The sequence below is a fragment of the Dermacentor albipictus genome, chromosome 1, assembly GCF_038994185.2.
Source record: "Dermacentor albipictus isolate Rhodes 1998 colony chromosome 1, USDA_Dalb.pri_finalv2, whole genome shotgun sequence".
Taxonomy (NCBI): Eukaryota; Metazoa; Arthropoda; class Arachnida; order Ixodida; family Ixodidae; genus Dermacentor; species Dermacentor albipictus.
In genome coordinates this window covers 515,235,300-515,260,651 of record NC_091821.1, presented here as the reverse complement: position 1 = coordinate 515,260,651, position 25,352 = coordinate 515,235,300, and the positions used below count along the sequence as shown (strand labels likewise).

General features: G+C 46.6%; 1 protein-coding gene across 4 annotated transcripts in view; it reads right to left on the bottom strand.

Moving 5' to 3' along the window:
* LOC135905979 (dual oxidase maturation factor 1-like) overlaps positions 1 to 25,352 on the bottom strand; it is a 248,988-nt gene that overhangs the window by 134,071 nt on the left and 89,565 nt on the right. For all 4 annotated transcript variants that reach the window (XM_065437131.2, XM_065437128.2, XM_065437127.2 and 1 more), the window contains one exon: positions 4,471 to 4,552. The gene's annotated coding sequence lies outside the window, so the exon portion shown is untranslated. The remainder of the gene's footprint in view (positions 1 to 4,470; positions 4,553 to 25,352) is intronic.

Here is a 25,352-nt window from a genome sequence, read left to right as displayed (position 1 = left end):
GAAAAGATTCCACTGACGGTTCGCTGACGCACCTATCTGAGCCATGCCTTGCTATCAAGGAAGCTTCAGCTGCCCTTTGGTTCTTTGCTGGCCCTAACACCTTCGTTTTGTCAAAACTCGGCTTGCAGTTCTTCACGCAAGACCTACAATGAACTGGCGGATGCTTTCAGTTGCCATCTTCTAATGACTCAGAGCGCTCCATTAAACGGTTGTTAATACATACGAGGTCTGTTCGAAAAGTATTTGACCTTTGGCCAAAGAAAAGAAACTGGCATACCTAGAGCGTTGGAAACCTAATCACCCTCAAAGTAATCTCCTTGGAACTCCGCACACTTCTCCTAGCGGTGCTGCCATTGTCGGAAGCATTCTGAGAAGGCCTCCTTCGCAATGGAGTTTAGCTCAGCTGTCGTCACAGCCATAATGTCCTATCTTGTCTGAAATGGCGCTCCTTTCAAAGCCTCTTGACTTTAGGAAACAGCCAGTAGTAGCGGGGGCCCATATTAGGAGAGTAAGGAGCCTGTTGAACTACAGGAGTCTGGTTTTTCGCCAAAAAAGGTCTGAATGAAGTGTGAGGAATGCGCAGGAGCATTGTCCTGATGGATGCGCCAATTTCTTGTTGACCACAACTCCGGTCTCTTGCGCCGCACAGCATCACGTAGGCGACGGAGGACATCCCTGTAGTTTGGTGATTCTTCGACGCTGTGCTGCGTACTCGTGGTGTACCACACCGCGGGAGTCAAAGAAAGCACTGAGCATCACTTTGATGTTGCTGCGCACTCTGCGGTCTTTGGTCTTGCTGACGTGGAATGCTTCCACTTTAACGACTGGGATTTGGTTTCCGGGTCGTACCGATACACCCAAGGCTTGTCACCAGTTATTATGTTGTTCATGGAGTCGGACTCACTGTTTGTAAAATCCTGCATGTCCTGTGAGACTTCAACACGAAGTTGCTTTTGCTCCACCGTGAGCAGCTTCAGCACTAATTTTGCTGCTACTCTCTTCATGGCCAAATCTTCTGTCATAATGGAATGTGCAGAAAAAGTGCTGATGCCCATCTCTTCCACACTTTATCGGATAGTCACACGACGGTCCCGCATCACCAAAGCATTCGGCAATGGCCTGGTGAATTCGGCATGTTGATGGCCGACCGGAACGTGGATCGCTCTCCAGCGATGTGCGGTCGTCTTTAAACCGATTGCACCACTCCTGAATCGGTGTGCTGCTCATGAAGTCGTCACTGAAAGCCGTCTGAATATTCCCAATGGTTTCCACTTGGCTGTCGCCCAGTTTCTGGCAAAATTTGATGCAGTAGCCCTGCTCCAGTCGCTTCCGCCAATTTCCTTGCAATAAAAAACCGACGAGAGCACTGCGCACCACCTCACTCAAACGCTGCGTCCCAGCGACTGACGCCACCAGCAGGCGGGAATAAATTCGCGCATGCGCACGAAGGTTCAACGTGGGCTGATGCAAGCGCGCTTGTTTCATATCCATCAGGTGTTCTAAAAAAAAGATACGGTCGAGTACTTTTCTAACAGACCTCGTATTCATGTTTGCCCAAATAGAACATTCCAAAGGTCAGCGGAAACTCGTACACCACCTCTGTTCTACAGGGTACATACGTGCGTCTGTGTTTTATGCCACATCTATCATTCTTGCGTTTATCTACGCTAGAAAAACCACAGAAACGCGACAACTTGCAGGGCGCTGAAAAAAAAAATCACATCAACATCAAATATTCCGGCCACTCTCTTCATCCTATGCGCGAACTTATGGAGATATGGAATTGCCTCAAAGTTTGCCTCTCTCTTTTTTGCTGACTCAACCTCAGTGTCGGTGGTATGGTGGTACATGGGCTTCAGCCACAACTAAGCTTTGGCTTCGAGTAGGACTTGCGGAAAACCTGCATTACGGAGACGTTTCACCTGGGAGGACAAACTAGCTCGGACCTTATGGTGACATGACTTGTTTTGAGCTTGTTCTTAATTGAAACGCATACTGTTCTGTGTGTTGTATGGGTGATTTCAATGAATGTATGTACTGTTCGCTTCACTTTGCTGAGCGCTTGTATCCTCTGCCTTACGTGGGTATGAGCTATTGCATGTTTTGCATGCATACGGGTGTATGAGTCATTCATTGCCCTACGTGGCGGACAAATTTCTCGTTGGGTAGGCATAAAAATGCTTACGCATTTAGAACAGCATTTAGAAAAAAAAGCTTAGCGGAAATGAAGTAATCAATTGCAACTGGAATAACATGATCGATTACCGTGAGCCAAGACGAGAACATTGCATCCAAGGCGAGAAGAGGAAAATGGCGCACTCCATTGCAGCTGCCACAAGAAAGGATAGCGAGCACTTGGAGTATGTTATGGCATTTGTCGCTTACGTGCCACTGCGAGGCTACGCTCGCTTTGCTCAGACAACACAGGCTCCAGTTGTGCGCGTTCACGAGCGCCTCTCCCAAAGACACCATGCAGGCACGCGCCGTCAGCTTGGTTAACGACAAAGAAGCGAGAACCATCACACTACGCTCGATTTATGAAGACGAAAGCCTAAGGTGGCTCGTTGCAATGGCTTATACCTAAAAAACAGGCCTCTAGTGGAGTGGCACAAAAAAATATCCCCAGCAATGACTCGTACCCCTGTAAGCAAGTAAAGATGCAATGGGTCATGCCCCGTAAGCAACGGCGCATGCTTCGTGGAACACTTCGATTTTCTCCAACTGCCGTCTCCTGGATCCTACATTGAAGCTTCAAATTCCATCGAACTTCTCCCGCTGTGATGCAACTTTACTGTGCCGTCTCTGGTTAGGGGTGGCTTTTACGAAAGTCTACTCATTCCTTTTTGGAAAGTCTGACGCCCCGATCCGTGACTCGTACAGCTGTGAAGAGACGACCGAGCACGTGTTGTGTTTTGTGATCTTTATGACATCCAATGCGACGTTCTTCGTAGTGTGTTGAACCGATTAGACAAGACAAAATTTTCAGAGACTAAGATTCTCTAACCATGGCCCTACGCGTCGCAGGCTTAGAGAGAAACGCGGGCATTGCTACGATTTATGAAATCGGCTGGACTCAGTGACCGATTGTAGGCAGGAAGTACTGGACAACCGCGCATGATCACACTGATAGTACCTTCTTCCTTCCCTGTCCTCGCTTCCATTCCTTAAACGCCTTCCCCCGTGTAGGGTGGCAAACTGGAACTGCGTCTGGTGGACATACCTGCCTTTCCTTTCTTCTTTTCCACCTCCTCCCTTTAGCTAGCAAAAAATAGAATGGTTCATACCGCTTTAGGGCAGAGGCTTCAAGGGCTCAACAAAGTGAAGCGATGAGTGCATACATTCATTAAAATCACCTACACAACACAGAGAACGCCATACGTTTCAATAAAGAAAAAGCTCAAAACAAGCATGCGAACCATCAATAAAGCAGTGCGTACCTTCCCAGGAAGGATGCTACGGCCGAAGATGTTCGTGAAGCAAGAAACTAGGTGCATCGTGCGAAGTGGCGGGTGCAGGGCATTCGACCGCGAGTGCTGCTTTTCCCTGCTGAGAGGGTGCAACGCAGAGTCGAAGACAAATGTCGTTGGCGCGAGTTTCTGGCCCCGTTATACAAACGCGCAAAGCCACAGCGAAGCGTCGACCACGAAGAAGCGAAACTGCCGAAGCAGCAACGCGGCGATGCGAGACGGCAACGCAGAGGCCGAAGCTCGCAGACAACGGCTTGCCACACGCTTACTCCACGCTGCGGCTCGTTATGTCTAGCAGGAAATCTGGCCCCTCCGATCGTGTACCTCAGTGCATTACCGAATGTGCAGCAGGCTTTCGCCTTCACGTGCTATAGGAGTGCAACATGTTGCCGACGTTTATCGGCAGCTGAGCAAGCGCAGCGTTCCACGTTTGCGCGCGCGCCATGAACGCGATTTGTAGCGTGGCTCCACAGCCTTTGTACAACGGCGACGAATCGCCATGGACGGTGAACAGCGGCACCGCATCTCCTCGTCCGACTGTTTCATGCATGGTGCTCTACTTCCGTCCATCTGACTTGTAAAAGCGCAGGTGCATTGAAAAGCGGGAGAGTCTATCCAATTTTGGGCAGAGCAGAAACCAACAAAACACGAGCAAGCACACGCGCTGGACTAACGCAGGCACAAAAAACTGCGCGGGCATGCCACATTTTATTAGCTTATGCCATTTTCAATCGCGAAAATGGTGCTTTACCATTACTACCGATTATAATTCCAATATTAGTTTAGGTGTCTTTTATGTATCGCTACCTATACTCTCGGATGGAGCGAAGTCAGTGCACCGAACACACTTGCCGGCTATTGCGTTATGCAGGGCGTCTTCTTATTGTAAGCGTTCCCCTGTGACACTTGCGAAATGACACTCGCAGTAGGTGCACTTGCTCAAAATGACACTAAGTTTGCTCGTGTCACAGGGGTATCAGACAGCATGGAAGATTTTCCTCACCTCAAATCACCCAATTGGACTTCCAACGTAGACGTCACTGGCGTTGGAAAGGGTGCCACCACGGGAAACCAGAATGGGTTATCTGTAAGATGTTCACAACGAATAAATGAGAAGGAGTCGCGGAACTTCAAAGATCTGATTTAGTAATACTTTACCTAGAAGCAATATAAATATGCGTGTGAACAGCAATAAGTGGCTCACATACATAACAAATATGGGCGTACCTAGGTCAGTGATCTCTTGGGCGATGCAATTTTACCTCGTTTCCTTATAAAGGCAGTCGTTCTTCAAATTTCTCAATAATCTAGCAAAAATGTTACAGTGACGTTTAGCTCGGTCAACACGGTTTAAGCGCAAACGTATGGACGCCGCGAACATACTCTTAAAGTGACACTAAAGGTTACCATAAAGTCAAGTTAAAGTGATAAAGCAATGGTCTAGAACGTCTAAAGCGTCAACATAATCCCGAACAGAGCTTTAGTAACCGAGAAATTGATGCGAATGCACGACGCGATTTGAGACACCCCCCCCCGCAATATTCCGGTACTAGCCCAATGACGAAAGCACTCCTCATCATAATTTATGTCACTAGTACTGAACTATTCGAGTCAAAAAGATCATTTCATTAGATTACAAGACGGAAGAAAATGCTACCTGTCTGCTTCTATTCGATTCTAAGAAAAAAAAAAACATTTTGACGTTACCCTTGAGTAGTATGGGCGATTGAAAGGTTTCGTTTTCGCTCGACTCTGCGCGCTCGACCGCGCGCGCTCTGGAGTTTCAGTTGTTTCTTTATCGCGTCGTGCTGCGGTGGTCCCGCTGGCTCGCGAAACTTGCATTTGGAACAAGCAGCGAGAATGCCACGTCCATGTGATGTCGTGGGATGCGCGAACGGTCGGCGGAACTTGGCCAAGGGCAGTTGCAGCGGCGAATCCAACGTTACTTATCACTGTGTGCCGACGAGTGAACAATGGCGGTGAAAGCATGACAACGACGCCGTGATGACGCAATGACGACCAATGCGGCAAAGCGGTGGCGACAGCACGGCAAAAATCGATTGGTCACAGTAGAATGAAAAGGTGACGAGGACATGGCCAAGAGGGCGTGTTAGTATTGGGGATCCTCCCTTGCGTATAGCTCCTGCCGCGCTGTGCCACCTGACTAGATCTCGTGGCGGTTTGCACACGATGTCCGGTTCAGCCCAAGACAGCAGCAAGCAACAGCAAGGCGGGTGAATATGCGATGCAAGCATGGCTTTAAATACAGATGCTTCAAGGATACTATACGCTAAAATCATGAACCCCACTGCCAAGCATTTCTGCATATTTAGACGTACAGCTGCCTTCATGAATTCCCGATTCCATGCGGCATTCCTGCGCAGTCTCGGGCTGGGGCAGGACGAATGCTTTCTTGTTCGTCATTGAAATGGGTGACGCGCCTGTGTGAGACTCTCGTACGTGTGAAACGACTCCAACTCTTGTGTTTTGTTACAAGACATTGCTTTCAGAACAGCATTTAACTAAATGGGCTCAACGCAGATGTAAGCCGCGTGCTTTGCTAGCAAAGAAAGCGACAAGAGCGCTGTGTCCTCTCTTAGGTCGAGAAACCTCTGTGACGGTTTGCATATTCGGTGTACACCTCCAAGTCTGCGTACCCATATCGGTCTTTCTTCGTCTTCTTTCTCTGTTTTCGCCATAGTGGACTCTGATTAGGTTGACTGTTGACGTGCTTGCCTTTATATTGCAAACAAGGGGTAAGGCATGCAGACACGGACACAAGAGAAGTGGACGACACGAACGCCGTTCTGCCTTCCTATTCTTTTCTCTTTCTCTCTCTCTCTCCGTGTGTGTGAACAAACGTAATTAGTTTTAAATACTTGTAAAATTACTTTCCATCATAATAGAGCTATAAATGTTTAAGGACATTCATCAACGTTTGCCCCCTAGCTGTGTGGCTGCTTATCATATGAGTACATAGCAGCGTGTAAACATAGTAGAATAAGTGGCGTCCAGAAGTGTCCTTTCAGTGTGCGACAGGTAATTCCGAAACTTTAATGTGCCCCTGTGAACGATTACATGATTTATGTGAGTTCTTACACAATATTTTTGAAGTTAGATACGACGCTTATTGTTACACAGCTGAAGTTTAGCAAAATGGTAGAAGTATATCAATTTAACAGCTAAGCGTCATTTTAGAAGTCGAAAGCTAGGATATGATGTTGCAACCTGCGATTCTTGTAGATATTGAGCTATGCCCCAGAATTTCATTAGTTTCGAACAAAAGAAGCCGCAGTTGCACCCGAAAGGCGAAGCATAGATTGCGATAGCAAATTAACGGACAGATACAAGAAGTAAGGATAGCAGTTTTACCGCCCGAATGAACTTGTAAACGTAGGCACACAAACTAAGTAAACAAGCACGGTCTCACCCTCGCACAAGCAAACATCCCGCTCTATGACCGCATCAAGTCGCCGTCAAAACGGTCGAGTGAGGAAGCGCGGCAGCAGCTGAGGGCGGATCGACAGTCGTGCTACGTCTTGCATCAACATCAAGCAAGCCGCGAAAACATAGCGCGCCACGGACTCTGTCCCCGTCGCGCATGGCTTTCAAGATGCAGCGGCCCGGCCCGCCCAAAGTTGTCCGTGCCCCCCTCCCTACTCTCCCTACCATTCCACGAAGGAAGACGGCGCGCTTCTCCCCGCGATCCTCTCTTAAAGCTTGCGCTGCCATCGCCGGCTCAGCCTCGCAAGCTTTCACTCGCACATACAGCATACGGCGCGCGCCGACTGTTTTATCGCCCTTGGACACAGAACCTCACGGCGACGTCAAAAATGCGCATGAAGCCTCCATATAATTGCTATCCTAATTATAGAGCGGTGGATTCAATTAGTTGGTACAAGTAATTCCTCCCGTGTTGTCCTTCGTGTCCTTGTTTGTTGGCGTCTTGTGATATGATTAATAAAAAATCGGACTCCTCGGTTCCCGTTCTTCTTGTTCGTTATCTGAGCATGAATTTCTGACATGTCCCCACACGGTCAAGAAGAATTTATACCCTATGAGGCTGGGTGTTTTAATGTCATTCGGAATGAATGGCATCGAATGACACTATTCGGGTGCCACAGAGTGATATTGCGGGTCATTAGAAGGGAACTACTTCCGCAATGGAATGAGTTCGAGAAGCTCACTCGGCTTCGCACTCGGAGCGAACGTATTCTCTTAACCAGAGAAACAAAGTAAAAACAAGAGATCCATCGTTTGTAAATTGAAAAACGTACTCGTAAAGAAAGTAATAAGGGAAAATGATACATCCGCCCCATCACTGAAAAATTCGACCTGGTCCGGGATAAGGACGCATTTTTCTTCAACTGCGAGGCTTTTCTTTCGATGAACCGGCATACGGGTTTCCTTTGTAGCAATTGCTACGACGATTTGAGTGTCTCCTTCTTCCTTTTTTAATTACTTATTTCCACTTTGCGGGTCACTATTTCTTCAAACGTAAGGAAATAATTAAGCCTGCGTGTTTTAATGCACTTTTTTCTTTTAAAGAGAAAAATGCAGTACGGCAGGCTGTCGCAAAATGTTATTTCTGTCCCTCTGCCAGATGACATAGGCACACACCAGTCCCAGGGGCCGTACTGAGAAATGCATTCGGGATGGAAGGTGTCATGCGTGACTGTTCATGCTGCGATGACTTCATTTCCGAGTAGCAGAACAGAAAAAAAGAAAATATACGTAAGTGAGCATTTCAGTGCGCGTCAGGGAACAGCTGGTTTCAGCTAACGACAGATTTTAGCTACTTTGACTTTCAGAATGCAAATTTACGTGGGCTATTCCTGTATTATACTGCTTGCATTTATTCGGGTGTGTTTTCTGCTGTCTGTTCTGTGAATCTATGGCACAAACATATGAGCCTGATAACCAAAAAATGCAGTTGAAATGCAACTGTGCTTTATTTATGTTTCAAACGAGACTGGCTGTGGCCAGATAACGTGGCCATTTTATTTGGAGCTTAATCAGTTTCTTCAAGCGTCGCCCATACACGAAAGCTGTCTGCTACATGAGAGTGCATGCAACGACACCAGCACGATGATAAGTGCAATGCGTATTTTGCGTCTTCGAGTACGCAAAATTTCGAAATCAATATATTGCGCCAAGCAAGATCTTACTTTCTCCTTCAAGAAACTTTGGACAAATATGCCAGCCCAGACAACACAAAAATCCTGTGGATGTCCCGGAAAGATCAGAATGCCCTCGCTTTTTATGAGATACCCTAACAACGTCCACAGTACTATGCCCGCAAGGAATATTAAACACAACTTCTACTGCTCGACTCACTACGAACCTAACTTGACATAAATCTCAGCAACACCCTCAGCCGAATATTCTTAGTACGTTGCTTCCGGGTGTGTTTATTTGAGGGTTTCATGCTTGCGCGAACGAAAAAAAAATAAGTACAAATGGCACACTGAAAAAAACCTTCATTTGTGACCCATTTTATTGTAAACATTATTATTATTAGTTGTAGTATAGTACTGGTACTACTATACAACTATACTCCCCCGCGTCCAGCGGCACCCGCACCACGACGACTCCCGCTGTGTTTGCGACGGTTTCCAAAGGAGGGCTGTGTTTCGACCTCGTGCCTTGCAGTTGGTTCGCTTTGGCCTATGCCGGGCCATAAAACTTGCCCGGCACACCATTCCGACTGACCATCAGAGTGGCCTGACGCCGCATCACGGTTCCAGAAAGCGCCGGCCACCGAGGGTGGCGTCAGGACCACGGAGGCTGCCTAAATCCTCTCTCCCTCGAACTTGTTTCGTCCTTACGGACTGTCTGGGGACTGAGGAGTTATTTAGGAAGTTTGAAGCTGCTCTGTTATTCCCTCCTGATAACCACGACAACATGTAAACATTGTATAAAGAACTCGTCGCTGAGAAAGTTCTCCTCCCCTCTGACTCTGCGTGAAGTGGGATCAAGACCTCCTGCCGGCCACGCATACCTCAGCACACGCAACACCCTCCATACCAAATATGTATTACAGGCGGATCCATCTCACAAGCTGCTTGCAGCACTGCGGAATTTACCGCAATTCTGAGTCAATGGGAATGCCGAGTGCCCCTCTACATGTGCTCATCCGCACCAGGTCGTAGGCTCAGCGTCTACTTGCCATCATGTTACATGCGTCATGCATGGTGGATTCACGCAAAAACAAAAATGTTTTGCCGCAGTAACCATCAGCTGCGTTCAATGCATGCGATAGCAGGGCTTCGCTTCTCCTTTAAGCTTTCCCTGCAGTTACCTTGCAGCCTCCTTAGGCAGTAGTACGGGTGAATGCCCTTACAAGTTTCACCCGTGCCACAGCGTCTGCTCGGCGTGTATTTGGCGTTTACTTGGCATTTGCTCGCTAGTGTCATCATGTACCTTGCTACAGCGGGGTAGTAAGTTAATGATGCAGTGAACAATTAGACTTGTATAGCTTACCGCATCTTTAGCACATCACCAGTGCTAATGATGTGGCATCATCTCCTAACTAGAGATCAAACCAATTTTCGTGCTTGGTGCCATGTCTGCAGTCCCAGCAGCGTGAAAACAGCCGATCTCAAAAAGTACGACAAAACGCACCTGATGATTCGACCTCAACTTGACATGAAATATAGCGATGACGGATTTTTCCGCTTGTTGTTTGCTGACAGGGTGGAGAGCCAAACACGAATTCGGATCGAGGCGGGTGGTCGGCGCTGTATGGGCGCTGCCATGTTGCCACTGCTAGGGTGGCTTTTCTGTAGCAATACGGAGCTCGACGTGACTGCGCTTTGCGAATGGCAACGTAGCGGAACGTGGAAAACAGAAGCCCAAATCTGGCTCGCTCCAAGATCCATAAAGAATAGCTCTAGTTACAGCAGTCAAGAGCGCCAATACCCTGAGGAAAGGCACTTAGAGCAAAGAACTCCCTCGTGTGCTTTTCCTTTCATCAATTACGGCCTTGTAGAATTCTCTGCAGAACAGTCTTACAGTTGACAGACTGGTTTCAAAACAGCTGTGTGGTGGTTTTGTCCTCTCCAATGGAACACATTCTGTATAGTCCCACCGCCACTCGCTTCTCCACAGAGATCGGCTTTCTCAATCGTGCGGTTTGGCGAACCAAAATATATCTGCAGGATTCCACCAACTCTATGAGGGTAGATGGCACACACGGAATGCTTGGTTGAAATCATTTTCTCTAAGGTTTGGCGCAGCGTCTTCAAACCAATGCTCCTTCATTTGAAAAGTCCTATGCACTCGGTTAATAATGGAAGCAGCAGCCATCACAGCGGAAACAGTGAGCGAGTTTGCTAGAATGCGCTGCTCAATTTCATCACTGTGCCTGGCTTGTGGGTCTACTTGAAGGTGTAATGGTTTTCTCCGATTATCACGCTTTGCTCGTAATGCAAAATACGCAGTAACTAAGCGCATCTCCTTCTGCAACTTAGCATCCTTATCCAGCATCGCGATGTCAACCATATTGTTTGTTTTCAATTTACCAGCTACTAAGCTGGCTGTGCCTTGTCAAGACTTACAGCGAATACACAGTCTGGAATATAACTTTCTTGATGCGCGTTATTAAGTTTTTATTTCAGTGAAGCGACGCCCCAAAAAGATTTTTAAATAAATGAATTGTTTTCGCAAACACTTGTGCCTACCTTGTTCTACTTTAGTCACCAAGGTTCTTTGGAATGATCGCCATTGATATCGCCACCAAACGACATTATTTTTCGAGTGTAACACCACTGCGGGCAAATGGCATTCGTTGCAGCGAATGTCATTCGATTCGCCTGAGATTAAAACGCCCGATGTGACAGGCGTATTACACCCACAGACGAGGCCTGACATTGCCACATGAGCTGCCTGACAGTTGGAAACACTAGCTTTTTGATCTCGAGTTAATATTTCTCTGTGAACACGTATGCGTGAGATATTGATATTTCTGTGTGTGAAACATCGACATCAGCGTGCGAGGCTTGACAATTTGAATTTTCTGAGATGCGGTTTCTCGGAAATGTTTTCATATGGTATCACGATGTGAAGTTTCAGCATTACGGTGGTCTACAAATCCTCGACAAACTTAGTATAGGTACTGAAAGCACCAAAAGTACATTGTACCTGGCTCCTGATGCTTAAACAGATCACACAAAAGCACCAGGCACGATGCTTATCTGGCGTTTCAGAGTCGTTACTGAGCGGCTGAAAGGTGAAAGCAGTAAGCCCGACAAGAGATTGTGTGTTTGACCAGATGCGATTCTCGCTTACCAGACAGAAGATTGCGTTCGCCACTCGTGCAATGCCCCCAAAATTTTTGCAGCAGCCACCACAGGACGACGTAATCCGATTAGCACTGCGGCGACTCATTGCAGTACCAGCGCTGAAACGGGAGTGCCGTGCAGTCGGGCAGCCCTCGCGCTTCGGCGATGATTTGCGGTGGGGACCGTGGGCGAGCCTGCTTGACTCATTCGGATGTGCTGTCATTCTCGTACTTCCTTAATCTCGCTGGACACGCTGCGCCATCAGGCCGTGCCACCGCGAAGTCCGCGCATATGGCGCGAGAGTCTGTCGCATGGTACTAATGTTGAAGGACACAATAGCAAAATTGGGAATGACGAAACGAGCTTATTAGAAGAGCCTGTGGCCACAAAACTCAGTGACACTCGAACGACAACGATTGCCACTAACGCAGTCCTAGATCGTCGAAATGTCATCAGCGGGTCAAGCGCGTCGCCTTTTATGCACCGCTCGTCGAAGGTTCCACTGCAATCGCTCGTGCCCGCGTGGTTTCCACAAATGAATACACAATTCATGTCGCTCATGTAATCTAATTATGTAAGGTTCCGCGAGGTCATACAAAACAGGTAGAATAAGCGATTACATTTGCGTAATTCCAAATCATGCATGCGCATCTTTCGCCCAGCGTTAACTTTTAAACATGTATGATGCTTCCGAGAATTCCGTCTGCGAGACACCATCCTTTCACTCCGACACCACTTCGCCAAGTACCGATGCCCTTTCCCCGAGGGCGACCCGCTCAGGCCGTGCCTACTCTGCCGCTAGCTAGGACAGTGCGAGGGGTGGTGGTACCCCGTCAGTGCTTTCCGTGCTTTCTACAAATATTCGCAGTCTTATCCCGAAAAGAGACAATCTAAGCGCCTTAATTAATGAAACAGATGCTGATATAATATTGCTCACTGAAACTTGGCTATCTGACAAAATTTCAACCCGTGAACTTTTTCAGTGCGAGAAAAGATTCACCGTATATCGTCGTGACCGCGCTGAGAGAACGGGTGGCGGTGTCCTCACTGCCGTGAAAGAATGTCTTGAATGCACTCTTTTGAACATTCCATGTAATTTAGAAATAGTGTGTTGTTGTATAACCATTGCTTTTAGAAAAATGGTTTTGGGAATTTGTTACCGCCCGCCTAACTCCAACAGCTCTTTTTGCGAAGCAATTCATGATTGTCTAAGCCTGATTTCAGCCAGATTTCCCGGTATACCAGTTTTTCTTCTAGGTGATTTTAGTTTTCCATCAATCCAATGGTCTCATTTATGTCCGCTTGCAGAACCTGCTTCCGCCCGAAACTAGTAGCTTCCTAGCCACATGCTTGGATTTCAGCTTATCGCATATAGTCCGCCTTCCTACACGTGTTTTTTCTACGACATCATCCTTACTAGATTTGATACTAACGTCATCACCTGAAATTGTATCAACAATAACTCACCTGCCAGGGCTCAGTGATCACGACGTGATACATTTTTCTGTCTCTGTACCAACTGCTAAAAGGAACAAGCGCTTTAAACTTATCAGAGATTATAATAAAGCTATCTTTGACGCCTCGACAGTTTTTGTATATCTTACACTGACGCATCAGTCGAAGAATTGTGGGCATCATTTAAATGTAAAGCAATGCATCTAACAAACAAATACATTCTCTTAAGAAAGGTTTATCAATCATCTAACGCACCGTGGTACACCAGACACCTTAACCGACTATCTAACAAAAAAGGCAGACTTTTCCGTGCTGCAAAACAATCGTCAACTACTGACAAGTGGTCCGCTTATGCCGTCGCAGCAAAACTCTAATCCAATGCTTTAAAAGAAACTAAATTTAATTTCTATAACACCACGCTTCCATCATTACTCAGAACGAATCCGAGACGCTTTTGGAACGTCGTGAAAAACCGCGATAGTCAAGGTATAACCCTTACTAATGAATTAGGTGAGATAATCCCAAGCCGTTATTGCGCGTCTACACTGAACATCGCTTTCACCCATTCATTTTGCCCCACTCACTCTGGCAGCTCTCCACCATTCATAGCACCTAGTTTCTTTCCAATGGAACCGATTTTACTCGACTCCTCTGGTATCTGCTCTATTATTAACAAACTAAAAAGATCCTCTTCGTGCGGTATTGATAGCATTACGTCCAAATTCTTGCAACGTACTGCTGAATATAGTTCCATTATATTAAACTTGATTTTTACGAAATCTCTGAGCAATAGCTCCTTGCCCAGAGACAGGAAAAAAGGAAAGGTGATTGCACTTCACAAGTCAGGCGACACGCATAACCCATACAACTACAGACCTATTTCCTTGACATCTGTACTGTGTAAAATATTTGAACATGTAATTTTCTCTCATCTTGTCAACTTTTTGGAATCAAACCAGTTTTTTGGTAACAGTCAACATGGGTTCCGTAAGTCCTTCTCATGCGAAACGCAGTTATTAACATTTTGTAGCGATCTCCATACTTTCCTAGACGCTGGCTTTATAGTAGACTGTATATTTTTAGATTTTGCAAAAGCCTTCGAGAGAGTTAACCACCACTTACTCCTACTAAAACTCGGCCAGCTAAATATCGATCCCCTGGTCTTCAACTTGATTCGAGAGTTTCTTTCTAACCGCACACTATATGTAAGCATTAATGATATTGATTCTCCTGAAGTTCCGGTCGGTTCAGGGGTACCTCAAGGCTCTGTTTTGGCACCCTTACTTTTCTTAATTTATATCAATGATCTTCCTAACCAAATTGCAAGTTCCATTTGTCTATTTGCTGACGACTGTGTCATATACCGCAAAATTGAAAGCACTAACGATACTTTAACACTCCAGGATGATCTCAGTAACACTGCAGCATGGTGCGAGCTTTGGCTAATGGAACTAAACACTTCTAAATGCAAAACAATGAGAATTTCCCGTAACTAGTCAGCCTGCCCCACCTAAATACTTGAAGATACTCCCCTTGACCCAGTACTTTTATACAAATATCTCGGTGTGTATATTGCTAACAATCTTTCATGGAAAAGACACATCGAATACATCACGTCGAAAGCCAACCGCATGCTAGGCTATCTCAGACGTAACTTTTCTTTAGCTCCACCGAAACTAAAACAACAACTCTATGTCACTTATGTCAGGCCTAACCTCGAATACGCATGCTCGATATGGGACCCTGGGCATGCTACTCTAATAAATATCCTTGAAAGTGTCCAAAATCGATCGGTCCGTTTCATTCTTAACAATAATCACCGTACTTCTAGCGTTACCGACATGAAACTAGCTCTTGGCGTTCCCCTTCTCTCTTCCCGAAGAAAATTATCTCGTCTTTCGCTCTTTCATAAAATTTACTATCATAACCATGAGCTCAAGTCCCGGTACATTACACCAGCATCTTATGTCTCCGCACGTATCGATCATCGCTTCAATGTTCATGTACCTGCGCAGCGAACAGTCACCTACACACACTCATTCTTGCCGAGAACATGTCTTGAGTGCAACCACCTGCCTGCGTCCCTAGTCGCTATCACTGATACAGACCGTTTTCGCAGAGCACTGTCAAAGGAATTATAAGCCTACTTCAAAACTGCGTCACTATCAGGTTATCACCTATTGCTATCGCTTTCTTTCATGGCTATTATTCCATGCTTTCGTTTTTGATATTCTTGTTACTTGATCTTTAAGTGTTTATTTTTGCCTTGTTACTTTTGTGTTTATTGTTGCTTATTTGCTTGTTTGTTGCTTTATTGGTGTGCTATTGTATTTGTTGCTGTATATTATTTGCGGTATAACTGTTCTTCACTTCTCCTTGTATATATTTTATATGTACTGATATTCTAATGCCCCTCCCCTCTATAATGCTTCTTGTAAGCCCTGAGGGTAATAATAAATAAATAAATAAATAAATAAATAAATAAATAAATAAATAAATAAATAAATAAATAAACATTTGTTAGGCGGTGAACAGCCGTCGACAATGAGAGCGAGAGACAAACAAGCACAGGCGTCAATGTGTTTAGACAAGATTGATCATATATGGTTCGGGTTCAATTCCGCGCCAGAGAAAGCTTAGGGATTGTTTTGGTCATTGAAGCGCGGCGCATGCCCAGTGGAACACAGCCAGTGACCCCAGTTGGCGGCATGAAAAGGGTTCATTAAATAGTGGTACATTGTCAGGGGCCCGTTGATGCACGTTGGTGCGTAAGCGCTTAGATACCGACATACAAGCAGCAAACTGCGTTCCCGAAGAATGCCAATCGCATTAAAGAAGAGACGACTCCTGCTTGCGCCTTACACGCACAAGATCGTCCACAACCTGGAAATGGTGGCGACCAGGTGCGATGTGTTTGTGGTCTTTTCGGCACCAAGCAAGTTGTCGAGGCTTTGTGCTTGTATTTCGACACAGCACAAGTTGGCTTCCGAGAACAAGCATGTTAGGTACGTTCTGCCTTGCGATGTAGGCGTGTGGCCCTATAACGTAAAACTATTCCAATATGCTTTTATTCCAATCTTCTGACGTCAAATTTACGTAACCACCAACGCAAGCATCGGGCCGTGACCCGCAGCATTGCCCGACCAGCCTGATGAAACGCGCTCCTCGGTTATAGGAGCTTACATTTGTTTGCTTTCAGAACGAATGAAATTGGCTACATTGAGCGGTTTTTCTTATCTGACTCGCTGACAAGAGGCGAAGAGCACGATCAAGTGGAGAGGGTTAGAAGGGGCCCGAATCTGCGCACTGAAAAAAGATAAGCGGACGCAGACGGACTTGCCGGCACCTGCGATTGGTCCGCTTGTCGTTATTTAGCTTGCCGTGGCTTGTCTAAAATCGCGGCGGTGTGCAGCGGACAGTTAAAAATGCGGCTAAAACGGATCCTCAGCAAAGAGTTGGCAGAGCGATGCCGTAGACGTGCCGAAGGGGCTCGATAACATTATACTACCACGCAAGAAGTTTTGTTATACGGAAGTAAACCTATGCTCTCCGGCAGGTGCGAGTAGCCAGTGCCTGGGAGATCGGCGGCAGCCATCTTCTGTTCCATTCGGAACGGCGTAGTCTGCGGTCATTCCTAAAAAAAAAAATCACTTTTGTGCGGCATAATGGTGCATCTTTAACGCGTCCACGTCACTTAGACGCAATCAGTTTTCTTGGTGTTGTGACATCGAGTGACAGACAGGTGAAGTGGGTGCAGCCTGAAACCTTTTGAGCAATAGCAGAGGGTCAATGGCAAAACGGCGTCGACTCCGAAATAATTATTTTTATTGTGTCCGATTGAATCATGCATAATCAGTGGATACACGTCATGTCAGACTGACTCAGCATATCAGGTAAGATGGTCATTACCAGCGAATTATCCATCGGTTTCCATACACAGAGCACGGAAGGTTGATGCCGACGCGATCGCCGCGGAGGGCTGAGGACGGCCGGCCGAGCGGAGGAACCTCGCGCTGTGGGCAGGCTTCGCGAGCAGGGACACACTTGGGACAGAGACAGCGCGACAGGAGAAGCGTTGGCGCGTAGCCCTTTAGCACGCCTTCGTGGTTACTCTGTGGGTCGGCATGAAAAGCAGCAACTTGCGCCCATCCGGTATATAGAGTTGCGGCGATAGAGCAGGTAGTCTCGCACGGCAAAATGAAAGGTTTGACGGTGGAGTGCGCGGGAGGGCGTGATGGGGGTAGAGTGCGACAAAAGGTCGAGCAGGGCAACACTCCAGAGGTCCTTTCGCTGCTCGGAATGCGCGGACTCGAAGTTGAGCGCTGAGAGAGCGGTGTACTGTACCGAGAGAGATGCTCTATCATGGGGTAGTGGAGAGCGAGAAAGACCGTCCGCGCCGGAGTGCTTGTGGGCAGACTTGTACCCAATTTCGATATCATACTCTTGTAGCCGCACGGCCCAGCGACCGAGGCGGCCCGAGGAGTCTTTCAAAGTGAACAACCAGCAAAGAGGGGGGGGGGGTGGTTCGTGACGACGTAAAAATTCCAACCCTACCGTAAAGGTAGGTTCCAAACTTCCTAAGAGCCCAGAGTATAGCCAGGCACTCTATCTCAGTGGTTGAGCAGTTGGTCTCGGCCTTTGTGAGGCTCGCGTAGGCAACAACATACTAGTTATAGCCAGGCTTGCGTTGCGCGAGCACTGCACCTAAGCCCACGTCGCTTGCATCCATGTGTACCTCCATTGGCGCCCGGGAGTCATACTGCCGGAGTATCGGAGGAGATGTGAGCAGCTGGCGTAGTTTTTGGAATGCATCATCACATTCAGGAGACCAGTTAGACATGTCAGTGCCAATGGTGCAAAGACGCGTCAAAGGAGCGATAAGGGTCGTGAAGTTGCGCAGAGAGCGACGAAAATAAGAGGAAACACCGACGAATCTCCGGGGGTTCTTCAGTGACGTCTGTTTAGAGAACTCGGCGGCAGCTCGGTGTTTCGCAGGATCAGGAAGGACGCTGTGTTTGGATACAACGTGGCCCAAGATTGTCAACTTGCGAACTCTAAAGCGGCACTTTTTGATATTCAACTGAAGACGAAAGTTCTTAAGACATGCCGAAACCTGGTGGATACGACAGAGGTGCGTCGATAAATCTGAAGAAAACACGACGATGTCCTCAAGGCAGCACAGACAGATGTTCCATTTGAGACTGTGAAGGATGTTACCCGTCATACGCTCGAAAGTTACGGGCGCAATGCACAGTCCGAATGGCATGACATTAAATGCGTGTAGCCCATCAGGGAGGACAACCGCTGTCCTAGGAAGATCGCATGCGGCCATGGGAACTTGCGAGTAAACATATCACAGGCCCAATGAGGAGAAGTGTTCGGTGCGTTCTAAACAATCAACTGCATCGTCAATTCGGGGTAAGGGTAGACGTCCTCCAGTGTTATTTGTTGCGACAGCGGTAATCGATAAAGAATCGAATCGAACAACCGTTTTTACGCACTAGCGCAGCTGGAGAGGACCACGCGACTCTGGGATGGTTGAATGACGCCACGCTCGAGTATGTCATTCACTTGGTCATTGATTAGACGACGCTCCGCCGTTGAGAACACCACCACGGCGCTGAGACATCGACACCACCCGGTGTCGATGTGGTGGGAAGCACTGTCCGTACAACCCAAGGCGTGTTGTGTACTGTCGAAGCAAGAGCGGAAACTATCCAGGAGAGACAGAAGTTGCTCACGGCTTTCAAGGGAAAGGTTGGCGTCAACGCACGAATCAAAGACCTTGGTAGCCAATTGGGAGCTCTTTGGAAATGGTGTCAAGGCGTCCAGCGCAAGTCTAGAAGAGGAGGACGTCCAAAAAATCCGATATGTCAAGGGGTTCGACACAGTCGAGGCACCCGTAGAGTGAGAGGGTATACGAACGGGCTGTCCACTAACATAATTGTTGTACCAGCGGCTACAATAAGAACGGCGAATGGAAGGGGTAGAGGTTTGGCGGCGAAGAAAAGTAGATGAGCGCATGAACAGTACCTGGGCATCAGGTGCAAGTGGACAAGACAAAGGAACTGGTGATGACTTTATTGGCGGCCGATCAGTATCGGCGGTTACAATGATCTTTACAGGGTTGGGGACGGGGCGGCCGGCAGATTGTTGTTAACGACAGAAACAGCAATTTGGGCGCGGGCGCAGTCAATGACGGCTCTGCGGCGCAAGAGAAAGACCCGTCCCATGAAGGCATCACAAGGAACTCAATTGTGTAAAGTACGTCCTGAATCACAATCCTAGCGGTGCATGCAGCTGAAGGTGCGACGGGCTACGTGGTGGCAGTACGAAGTACAAGGCCAGAAAGTGGTGTAGTGACCTTCGTGACCTTACTGCAAGGAGCCTCACGTATGACGGAAACGGCAGCGCCCGTGTCGACAAGTGGGAATGTAGCGACCCCTTTAACATGTATCTCTATAATGTTTTGCAGTGATAGCGTAGGTCTTTGCCCTATTCTGAACTATTTTGAAGTGAACACACAACTTATGTGGGTGCTCGAAAGTGCAAAGTGCCAGAGACAACTCCCTAAATCAGGAGAAATCAGCTTACCGTTGCGTTTTTCTGAATTTCTTAACTCAAATAGATATCGGCAAACATAGTCAATGTTCCAGCACATCACGGAGTAATTTTTCCATTCTAGAAAGGCGCCAGTTTACGCGGAGGAGTGAAAGCACACCTTCGATTTAACTTACAAATCTAAAACGCCAGCGTAAAGAGACATTCTTGCTTTGACAACATCTACGACCAAGTTTAGCGTGGCTTAGTGCTGCTGCATTTGGAGGTCGTAAGTTGGAATGCCCATTTGGGGAAGTTATTTCTTAAAATAACAAATTAATATAGTGTTGACAAGCTCTCTGTAATCTATCCAAAAAATAATGGTCCCAAACTGCAAGACGTCGCAAACACGATAAAAAGATTTTTTGTTGCTTTTGAACTGGATTGTTTCATTAAAAAAATAAAAGAGAGAGTTTCAGTTTCTCGACATGGCTGTGCGATAGCGTTTTGGATCGCGTAAATTTATTTCAGTTAACGCTGCTTGTATCTGCGCATGCCGTCAGGCAATATACGCGCCCTTTCTTCAATGAGTGAAATTATTTTCTAGTTGGCGCTATCCGCGTGTCTTGTTCTTCCTCTAGCCTTTGCGCCGTTGGTAGGAACCCGCGGTACTCAGAGTAAGCTTCCCTTGTGCCGGTGTTGCGGTAAAGACCAGCGCTCGCTGCAACGCCACCCTCGGGGTGCGCACGCGCCCACCGGCGAAAGCGGGCGCTCCAGTTCGGCCGGCATCCGTGCCAAGGCCGCGCGGGCGTCGCGCTTGACCGGACGGCGGCGCTCGTGCCGCGGGGAGGAGCCTCCGACGACGCAGGGCGGCGACGCACCTGGTCAGCCTTGAAATGCTGAAGTGGTTAAAATAAAGTGACGGATTCTTTTCCTTGCCTCGGGAAATGAACATACTTTCGCTTTTTCTCCTTGCCGTTTTTCTTTTTGTCTGTACTGGCAGCGCAGAACAGAGAGCACGGTGGTCGTTAGTTTTTTCTCTTTGCTGACCTTCTGCTGGAAGCACATTTTTTATTATGGCGGGTTAGTGTAGGGTATGTGAAAGCGAAGAATGCAGTTTCGACAACGTAAACCCTGGAACAAGGAGCCGTTGAGGAACGGAATGAAGAAAAAGGAAGAAAGAAAACGCCATGCACGCCGAGAAGATGCTGTGCTCGAACCCAGCGGTCCCGCTCGGCTCGTGCCGTACCGCGCCACTCCACCACGGCTGGGCTCCCCCGCCCGAGTCCGAGTCGGCGCAGCTCGATCGACTTTCTCTTTGAAACGGGGCTGTGAGGGTCACCCAGCCTGCTTGAGTTAATCGTGTATGCTATACGTGCTTTACCCTTCCAGCATATTAGCATACGTCCCCTTAATCTTTTTTTTTTCTGAAAGCTTCATCATAAACCTTGTACCTAGCCCGTAACGGATCCGGCCGAATCAATCTCTTCGCTGCCGTTTTTCCACCAATACTCTAAACTTATCTAGCTTGTCTCGACTGCTGACCGGTTAGTCCTTCCGTTCACCTAAAATAAGTCAAGTTTATTGCAACACCCATGTTCGAGCTACATGGTAATAGTATTACAGGAGGAGGTCCAGAGCTTGGAAAACAGTGCCAGGAAGACCTCTCATTTATTTATTTATTTAATTATTTATTTACTTATTTATTTATCCATTTATACAATACTGCAGGCGCAAATGAGCGCCCAAGCAGGAGGGGCAGAATACATAAATATTTACATATGTAGTACGTATATATATATATATAGATACACACGCACACATGAAAAAGAAATACAAAAGCAATGCAACATATGCAAATGTCAGAAGAAAACTAAAATAAAACTTATGATTACATAAATAGGATTATAGAAAAACAGCAAAGAAGTACGGTCATATGAACAATAAGAATAATAATTAGGCAAATATTGTCTATAACAGGGAATTGGATAGATAGATTATTGGTAATGTTAATTGTTCAAACAACATGAAAAATAATCGAAAGCGTGTGAAGAAGCAGAATAAGAAAGAATACTAATAAGAATAATCAACTCGACATCAGAGACCTAACTCGTTTCATTACCAATATTATTATTATTACTTAAGATATCCAACAAAATGACATATATATATTGATAGATAAGTAAGAAATTAAGATAAAACGGGTAATTACAGAACTGCCAGCCTTTGCCTCTTTCATAAGTTCTTTTACAGTTCCTTAGTTCACCAGCGATATATCACACCACCCGCACTCACATCGCTACGAACTGGGCACCCATTACAAGTCTTACGCCCACGCTCCCACACTACTACTTTTTCCTCGTCGTTTTTTTTCCCGCACACCATCAGATTGGAACGCCCTTCCCCACCACATCGCTGCAATCACTTGCCCGACATCGTTTTTCGAAAATGCGTCTGTGTTGGCTAATCAATAACCTGCTTTATTCACGTGTTATTCTTTCTGTTTTTATGCGCTTGCGAAAATGTCGCTTTCTTGTACAAATTTTTCTGTGTACCTGTGTTTATGTTTGCATTATCAACTGTACCCACACCTTATGTAATAGTTCTAGCAAACGGGTCTTTTAAGAAATAAAACTGAACTCAACTAAAATGTATTTCTTGTTGCGCGCGGAGAATGTATGAACGTTTTGTGATGATATTATTTCGAAAGGCAATGAATTCCTTATTGCTATGCGAGAGAAGAGGGCTGTGAACTTGCCGTAATTCGTCCTTACGGCAGGCAAAAGAAGATTATTGCGCAGGCAAAACCGGGTACTGTTGTTGTTAGTAATCTGTTCAGGATCAATGCATTCAATAAAGATCTCTTGTGTGATGAGCCTATACACAATTATGGATAGTTTCTGACGGTATTATTTTTGTAACAGGAGAATGTTAAGTTTAGGAAACAGTGACCTGCAGGACAAATCAAATGGGTTGAATGTCATTTGAAAGCTGAAACTCCAAGCGCTTCTGGAGCGTCTACGTTGCCTGCGGGTCTCACTGGGTGAATACGTTCGCATTTCTTTAGTAAGCGGAGAGTGGTCTTCAGATTTTCGCTGCCCTATCTTGTTGCGAATATTTGCTCCAGCATGTTTTCCTCCTCGGACCACCAGCCTCAAATAGCGAGGCCCGTGTGTTATCAAACACATTTTCATTTCTAATTTCTTTCATCCCATTCTTGCAAACAAGCACGGTCTTTCCTTATATGCGTCCAATTCGTTGTCTTTGCTTCTCTCATTTTTTGACGACCCCTTGTCTATTTACACTTTCAATTACCCTGCACTTGATTGCCATCTTTCATCAGCTCTTCCTTTATTCTGCGTCCACACTTGTCAGGTACAGATACCTTACAAAACCGTGAGTTCCTCCCTCCTTCGGGCTTGGCAGAGCAGCCACCACTCTACATTTGCTTTTCACAGACACAGATGTTAAGAGTTTTCTTTTTTTTTTACTCTCTGTTCGGCCAATTGTATCCGATTGTCAGCTTTCATAACAATGTTCGGCAGCTTACACACGTTAAACATAAGCACTTGGCAGTACGCTACAGTAAGCATCCATTGAAGACTTTTACTTCAACGTACGGGAAGGGACAAAGGCAGGGACTTTAGCAGAAAGGCTGAAATATGGGGCCCTATAACGTAAAACTATTCCAAACTTTTCTGTTCCAATTCTGCTATCAGCCCTCCACGATTGGTCGAAAACTTTTTTCACCTGTCTGTCATGCAACGTCACGAAAACCGCGATACCTCCCCATCTGATATGATGTGTACACACTGATTGTGCATGATTTGACAGAAAAAAGAAAAACAGTTATTTCTGATTCAACCCTTTTTCCATTAGCCCTCGGCTATTGGTAAAAAGTTTTCGGGCTGCACCCACTTCACCTGCCTGTCACGCGACGTCACAAAACCGCACAAACTCACCGCGTCAAAGTGACGTGTACGCGTTAAAGATACATTAATATGCCGAACAATACTGAATTTTCTCCGGAATAGCCGCAGGCTGCCCCGTTCTGAAAGGAATAAAAGATGGATGCCGCCGATCGCTGAGACGCTGGCTACTCGCACCTGCCGGAGAGCATGGGTGTATTTGCGTATAATTAATTTTCTTGCGTGGCCGTGTAACGTTTTCGAGCCCTTTCGGCACGTTTACCACCTCATTCTGCTAAGTCTTCTTTGCTGAGGGTCAGTTTTAGCGTTATTCTTAAGCTTCCGTTGCATGCCGCCGTGATTTTCGACCAGCCACCACAAGCTAAGTAAGGGAAAGCCGACCAATCGCACACGCCGGCACCACCCTCTTCATCCGGTTATCGATTTTCAGTGCACTGGCTCTGCCCCAGTGAATACCTCTCCACTTGAGCGTTCTCCTCGTCTCTTGTCAGCCAATTATATACGACAAGCCGCTCAGTTTAGGCAACGTTATTCGTTTTTCATGCAAATAAAGGTGACCTCCTATCAGCGAGGAGAGCGTTTGATTGGTCTTTTCAGACAAACCTGCGGGTGACCGCCCCGTGTTTGCGTCGATGGTTACGCAAATTTGACGTCAGGAGATTGGAATAGAAACACATTGGAATAGTTCTACGTTATAGGGCCCATGGTTTCTTGCAACAAAGCTACCGAAAACAAGACATTTCATTAGCACACACCCTACCACTGCTATGCCGCCGCGCCTTGTCAGGCTCGTGAAAGCCAGAACCACCAAACGATCTCAAAATTTGGCCCCGCTAGCTGCTCGTTACTTGTAAGTTGGGGTGAGGCGATATGAAGCTTATTTTGCCATTATTAATAGCGAGGGTGGAGCTGTCCCAGCAATTAGCACTGAGGCGGGAGCAATGGGTGCCGTAAAGATTGACAACTTTTGACACAGCTTGACACAGATGACGACTTAAGAAAAAAATTGTACGCTAGGAGTGGGGCAGTCTTGTGAACAGAATTATGTCCATCTGCGCCGCTCGCGCTCACGCAGGTTAGAACGTGCTATTTCTTAGCGCACGTAAACACCATTGTGCGGTAAACTGGCCAAATAGTGAACGTTAACGCAACGTACTTAGGCAACAGAAACGTGCGTAAGGGGCACGCGCAGTGAGGACCACGTTGTTTCTTTTGCGTACGTAAGGGCTACACGTGTGCTTGTATGCACTTGCGAAAGCCAACGTTAAAATCTAGTATGTGCAGCCATATCCGACACCACTATCGTCTCACTGAAAGAATAGGCGTACGAGTAAATATGAACTCAGCAGGCGTAAAGATGGCACTGAATTCGAGAAAATACGTTAAGCAGAACTGGGAGGGGCATTGACTAAGCGTACTTACAAACTAATTTTGGTGTAAAAAAATCTGTCGAAAAAGCGCATTCATAAAGCTAAAACTGTTAGTAAGTTCCGCAAGCTTGCGATGCCCACCGCTGCAAGGACGAGCGTTGTAGTCGAAAAAAATGCGTATATTTAAGCGGTAGCAGAGGTGCGAACTTCAGTACTTCTGCTAATAATAAGTCTATTCACAAAACCGTAACAGCCGTAACAGATAACGACTAAAAAACAAAATTCTACGATGGGTGTGTAGCAGTCTTA